We start from the raw sequence: 7,270 nt of genomic DNA on the forward strand, positions 1-7,270 counted from the left end.
TGTCTTAAAATTTAAATATTTTATTGTTTTATGTGTTTTTAATCTATTAAATAAAATATTTATTATACACGTTTTTTCTTAGTCAAGATATTTATGTATGACACATTTATATATGAAAAGGTAAAGTTTTCATATACAGGATGAGTTTGATCAATTCTAACAAACGAAAGAGTGTGTAGAAGAACTATGAGGATTGTAAAACATTATAGCAACTATGGCACATTTCCAACCGTTTACAAGTTATGGCAAATAAATTAATTTTGCTCAAAATCTTGAGAAAATCTCATATACAGGATGAGTTTGATCAATTCTAACAAACGAAAGAGCGTGTAGAAGAACTATGGGGATTGTAAAATATTATAGCAACCATGGCACATTTCCAACCGTTTACAAGTTATGGCAAATAAATTAATTTTGCTCAAAATCTTGAGAAAATCTCATATACAGGATGAGTTTGATCAATTCTAACAAACGAAAGAGCGTGTAAAAGAACTATGGAGATTGTAAAACATTATAGCAACCATGGCACATTTCCAACCGTTTACAAGTTATGGCGAATAAATTAATTTTGCTCAAAATCTTGAGAAAATCTCATATACAGGATGAGTTTGATCAATTCTAACAAACGAAAGAGCGTGTAGAAGAACTATGGGGATTGTAAAACATTATAGCAACCATGGCACATTTCCAACCGTTTACAAGTTATGGCGAATAAATTAATTTTGCTCAAAATCTTGAGAAAATCTCATATACAGGATGAGTTTGATCAATTCTAACAAACGAAAGAGCGTGTAGAAGAACTATGGGGATTGTAAAACATTATAGCAACTATGGCACATTTCCAACCGTTTACAAGTTATGGCCAATAAATTAATTTTGCTCAAAATCTTGAGAAAATCTCATATACAGGATGAGTTTGATCAATTCTAACAAACGAAAGAGCGTGTAGAAGAACTATGGGGATTGTAAAATATTATAGCAACCATGGCACATTTCCAACCGTTTACAAGTTATGGCAAATAAATTAATTTTGCTCAAAATCTTGAGAAAATCTCATATACAGGATGAGTTTGATCAATTCTAACAAACGAAAGAGCGTGTAAAAGAACTATGGAGATTGTAAAACATTATAGCAACCATGGCACATTTCCAACCGTTTACAAGTTATGGCGAATAAATTAATTTTGCTCAAAATCTTGAGAAAATCTCATATACAGGATGAGTTTGATCAATTCTAACAAACGAAAGAGCGTGTAGAAGAACTATGGGGATTGTAAAACATTATAGCAACTATGGCACATTTCCAACCGTTTACAAGTTATGGCAAATAAATTAATTTTGCTCAAAATCTTGAGAAAATCTCATATACAGGATGAGTTTGATCAATTCTAACAAACGAAAGAGCGTGTAAAAGAACTATGGAGATTGTAAAACATTATAGCAACTATGGCACATTTCCAACCGTTTACAAGTTATGGCGAATAAATTAATTTTGCTCAAAATCTTGAGAAAATCTCATATACAGGATGAGTTTGATCAATTCTAACAAACGAAAGAGCGTGTAAAAGAACTATGGAGATTGTAAAACATTATAGCAACTATGGCACATTTCCAACCGTTTACAAGTTATGGCGAATAAATTAATTTTGCTCAAAATCTTGAGAAAATCTCATATACAGGATGAGTTTGATCAATTCTAACAAACGAAAGAGCGTGTAGAAGAACTATGGGGATTGTAAAACATTATAGCAACCATGGCACATTTCCAACCGTTTACAAATTATGGCAAATAAATTAATTTTGCTCAAAATCTTGAGAAAATCTCATATACAGGATGAGTTTGATCAATTCTAACAAACGAAAGAGCGTGTAGAAGAACTATGGGGATTGTAAAACATTATAGCAACCATGGCACATTTCCAACCGTTTACAAGTTATGGCAAATAAATTAATTTTGCTCAAAATCTTGAGAAAATCTCATATACAGGATGAGTTTGATCAATTCTAACAAACGAAAGAGCGTGTAGAAGAACTACGGGGATTGTAAAACATTATAGCAACCATGGCACATTTCCAACCGTTTACAAGTTATGGCGAATAAATTAATTTTGCTCAAAATCTTGAGAAAATCTCATATACTGGATGAGTTTGATCAATTCTAACAAACGAAAGAGAGTGTAGAAGAACTACGGGGGTTGTAAAACATTATAGCAACCATGGCACATTTCCAACCGTTTACAAGTTATGGCGAATAAATTAATTTTGCTCAAAATCTTGAGAAAATCTCATATACAGGATGAGTTTGATCAATTCTAACAAACGAAAGAGCGTGTAGAAGAACTATGGGGATTGTAAAACATTATAGCAACTATGGCACATTTCCAACCGTTTACAAGTTATGGCAAATAAATTAATTTTGCTCAAAATCTTGAGAAAATCTCATATACAGGATGAGTTTGATCAATTCTAACAAACGAAAGAGCGTGTAAAAGAACTATGGAGATTGTAAAACATTATAGCAACTATGGCACATTTCCAACCGTTTACAAGTTATGGCGAATAAATTAATTTTGCTCAAAATCTTGAGAAAATCTCATATACAGGATGAGTTTGATCAATTCTAACAAACGAAAGAGCGTGTAAAAGAACTATGGAGATTGTAAAACATTATAGCAACTATGGCACATTTCCAACCGTTTACAAGTTATGGCGAATAAATTAATTTTGCTCAAAATCTTGAGAAAATCTCATATACAGGATGAGTTTGATCAATTCTAACAAACGAAAGAGCGTGTAGAAGAACTATGGGGATTGTAAAACATTATAGCAACCATGGCACATTTCCAACCGTTTACAAATTATGGCAAATAAATTAATTTTGCTCAAAATCTTGAGAAAATCTCATATACAGGATGAGTTTGATCAATTCTAACAAACGAAAGAGCGTGTAGAAGAACTATGGGGATTGTAAAACATTATAGCAACCATGGCACATTTCCAACCGTTTACAAGTTATGGCAAATAAATTAATTTTGCTCAAAATCTTGAGAAAATCTCATATACAGGATGAGTTTGATCAATTCTAACAAACGAAAGAGCGTGTAGAAGAACTACGGGGATTGTAAAACATTATAGCAACCATGGCACATTTCCAACCGTTTACAAGTTATGGCGAATAAATTAATTTTGCTCAAAATCTTGAGAAAATCTCATATACTGGATGAGTTTGATCAATTCTAACAAACGAAAGAGAGTGTAGAAGAACTACGGGGGTTGTAAAACATTATAGCAACCATGGCACATTTCCAACCGTTTACAAGTTATGGCGAATAAATTAATTTTGCTCAAAATCTTGAGAAAATCTCATATACAGGATGAGTTTGATCAATTCTAACAAACGAAAGGGCGTGTAAAAGAACTATGGAGATTGTAAAACATTATAGCAACTATGGCACATTTCCAACCGTTTACAAGTTATGGCGAATAAATTAATTTTGCTCAAAATCTTGAGAAAATCTCATATACAGGATGAGTTTGATCAATTCTAATAAACGAAAGAGCGTGTAAAAGAACTATGGAGATTGTAAAACATTATAGCAACTATGGCACATTTCCAACCGTTTACAAGTTATGGCGAATAAATTAATTTTGCTCAAAATCTTGAGAAAATCTCATATACAGGATGAGTTTGATCAATTCTAACAAACGAAAGAGCGTGTAGAAGAACTATGGGGATTGTAAAACATTATAGCAACCATGGCACATTTCCAACCGTTTACAAATTATGGCAAATAAATTAATTTTGCTCAAAATCTTGAGAAAATCTCATATACAGGATGAGTTTGATCAATTCTAACAAACGAAAGGGCGTGTAGAAGAACTACGGGGATTGTAAAACATTATAGCAACCATGGCACATTTCCAACCGTTTACAAGTTATGGCCAATAAATTAATTTTGCTCAAAATCTTGAGAAAATCTCATATACTGGATGAGTTTGATCAATTCTAACAAACGAAAGAGCGTGTAGAAGAACTATGGGGATTGTAAAACATTATAGCAACCATGGCACATTTCCAACCGTTTACAAGTTATGGCGAATAAATTAATTTTGCTCAAAATCTTGAGAAAATCCAAATTTAAAAATATTTTGTGCTCATCCTCTCACAAATCAAGCACATATTCCGAAAGAATGGCTAAAATCCTTCAAGATGACACCAATTTCATGAAAATACATGGTTTTACAGCCGAGTAATAAGCGCTGATACGTTGTTGAAATTCTAAATCGAAATGTCACCAAAATTTTTAATTGTGAAATCCGAAAAAATTGTACATACTACAATTTGTGAAATTTACCAAAAACATGCCAGTACCATCCGGTTTCGAATGAGTCCACTAGAAACCATGTAAGTATCTTATTTCAGGACAAATTCCTATGTTAACAACGCATTTCTGAAATTGGCATTCGTTAAAAAAGGCAACCTTAAAGGGGCCACTCCTGATTTTAATTTCCTCTTTACCTTCATGATGCTGTTTAAGTTAAGAACTTAAGAAAAAAAAAGCTTAAAGTCTTAAAAGAAAAATTACGCTTTTTGTTAAGAATGACAAGGAAAATACAATAGGAAAAAAGTAGCATGACTTTTCAAAAAGAAGTATTCAAAAATACAAAAAAGATGTTGAACTTAATGTAATGAATTTAAAGCTGCTGCTGAAATTGGTTTCTAATGCATGCTCTTGCTCTTTTTCCAAAGGGATTTAACAGCTTTTTTTTTTTTTTTAAATAATAGCTCACCCTTAAATTATAATATCTCCTCATCGAGGTGACTTCCTATGTCCTCAACTGACAACTTCTGTGTGGTAAACTTCTTGCTTGATAAAGTCCCAAACAGAGAAATCCATTGAAATCAAATCTGGCCATCTAGGTGGCCAAAGATCTTCCCCCTCCCTACGGCCAATCCATTGTGGAAAATGCTTATTTAGAAAATCCTGAACTGCTCTTGAAAAATGTGCTAGGATTCCATCTTGTTGGAGAATGCTTTGCCATTGTTTGGGTGCAGGAATGAAATCAAGTAATCCTGGTAAATAACGTTAAAAGAATTACAAATACGCATTGCTTGTCAAATGACCCTGGAAAGCATGTGGACCAATTAAGCAATCGCCGATCATTCCAAGCCACACTTTTAAGCTGAATCGTGTATGAACCGAAGAGTTTCGTACTACGTGTGGATTGTTTTGCGGGTAATGATGCTAATTTTGCTTACTGAATATGCCATCTCGAGTAAAAAGTGACACATCTGTCCACAGTGTCATTCTCAGAAAATGCCTCTCTTCGATATCTCTTTGCAGTTGCTAGTTGTAAAATGTTACCCACCTTTGGAAGTCAGCTAAGTAATTCTTACACCTGTGTAAAATGTTATGGGTCTTATTCGTTTTTGTGCAAAATTTTCATCACTGTACTTTGTGAAGTTCCAACTTCATTAACAAGTGTCGTTTTCGTGCAAGTGAAATCACACTTGGATTTTCATCGAAAACGTCGAGTACACTTTCCTCAACAGTGAGGAATCGGCGATTCTTACTTTTTTCAAACGTATTACTAAACGAACCAGCCTCTCTTAGCCTCTGGTGAACAGCGGCAAATATAGCAGAGTTACGTGTACGACGATTGGATAACGCAGACGATACTTTTCCTCGGTTTCCATAGAGTTATCGCTTCAAAATCCGTATGCAAGATGAATACCTGCGTACTCCCCATATGTTAAACAACACATATCCCTGAAGAGACAAACAGAAATGGGCATAACGTGAAAAAAAAATCGGTCTTGCTGATGCAAAGTCCTGAAATGTTGAAGCAATATCAGCCACAGACATCTGAAATATTAATAAGCTAATGACATAATCGGTGGGCTGTGTCTGTGTGTCTATTATAATAAATGATTTATTTTATGTATATATTAATTATTTATTTGCTTACGGGAAATTCTAAATCTTATGGATGTATTTGTCTTTTAATTAGAATTAGCTGCTAAATTCTATTGTTGGTTAGTAATTATTACTTAACTGAATCATATATCTAAATAATCCAATTAATCTTTTCCATAGCATTTTAACTCATTTGAATCGCTTATGTCTGGGATATAATTTTACCATTTTAAACTTTTATAGTTTATGGATTTTCGTTTCAGAATTGTATTCGGCATACAGTGCGCGAAAAAAGTATAAGGACAACATGTAATTGCATGAAAATATGCTTTATTTCCATTTCACCTAAATGAACTTTTTATATTTCTTACTTCTGCTGCATAACTTTGTGATAACACTTATACCACATAAAAAACATAATTTAGCTTCGAAATATTGATTTTACAAAATTTAACATTAAAGGAAATACGGAAAAAATTATAAGGACATGTTGTAAAATACTTAAAAAATGTTTCAATAATCAAGAAAACTACCTTTTTTTTCAATCACTTGAATAAGCCGAGAGGTCATAGATCCTGAAAGATCTTTTAAAATGTCCACCGATATTTTTTCCCAAGCGTCTTTGACAGCGACGACAAGATCTTGTGTACATTGATACTGTGTGCTGTTTTTATAAATTTCTCGGGCTAGAAGTCCCCATAAGTTTTCGATTGGATTAAGATCGGGACTTCTCGCCGGCCAATCAAGTAAACTTACAGAATTAGCTTCAAACCAGTGTTTTGCACTCGTAGAAACGTGTATCGAAGCATTATCCTACTGAAAAATATAGTCCCCTGAAGTAATTAGTGGCGCTTCAGGTAACAAACTTTCTCCTAACATATCAACATACCTGTCCGAATTCATTTTACGGTTGATAAATACAATTGGAGTGGTTCCATTTGCCGCAAAAGTGCCCCATACTATAACCGAGCCACCACCATATTGACGCCTGGAAAACACTTCCTTGGTCTTTCGCAGATCATACCAAAAATAACGAAAACCATCAGGTCCATCAAGATTGAACTTTTTTTCGTCCAAAAAAATTACATCAGCCCACTTTTGACCAAGAGAAATGTATTTTTTGGCAAAGTAAACTCTTCTTTTCTTATGATGATTTGTAAGAGGGGGGCGTGACACTAATTTCCCATAAGAAACTTGAGGATGTTTACTCAAAACATTTTGAACAGTCCTTGTTGAGCATGGTAAACTCAAATTTTGTCTAACTTCATTTGCAGTTTCTCTTTTCTCGCAAGCTCTCCTTACAATCATTCTTTTTTGTCGACGAGTGAGAATTTCTGGTCTCCCAGTTCGCT

This window comes from Argiope bruennichi, chromosome 7 (assembly GCF_947563725.1).
Source record: "Argiope bruennichi chromosome 7, qqArgBrue1.1, whole genome shotgun sequence".
In the NCBI taxonomy this organism is placed as follows: Eukaryota; Metazoa; Arthropoda; class Arachnida; order Araneae; family Araneidae; genus Argiope; species Argiope bruennichi.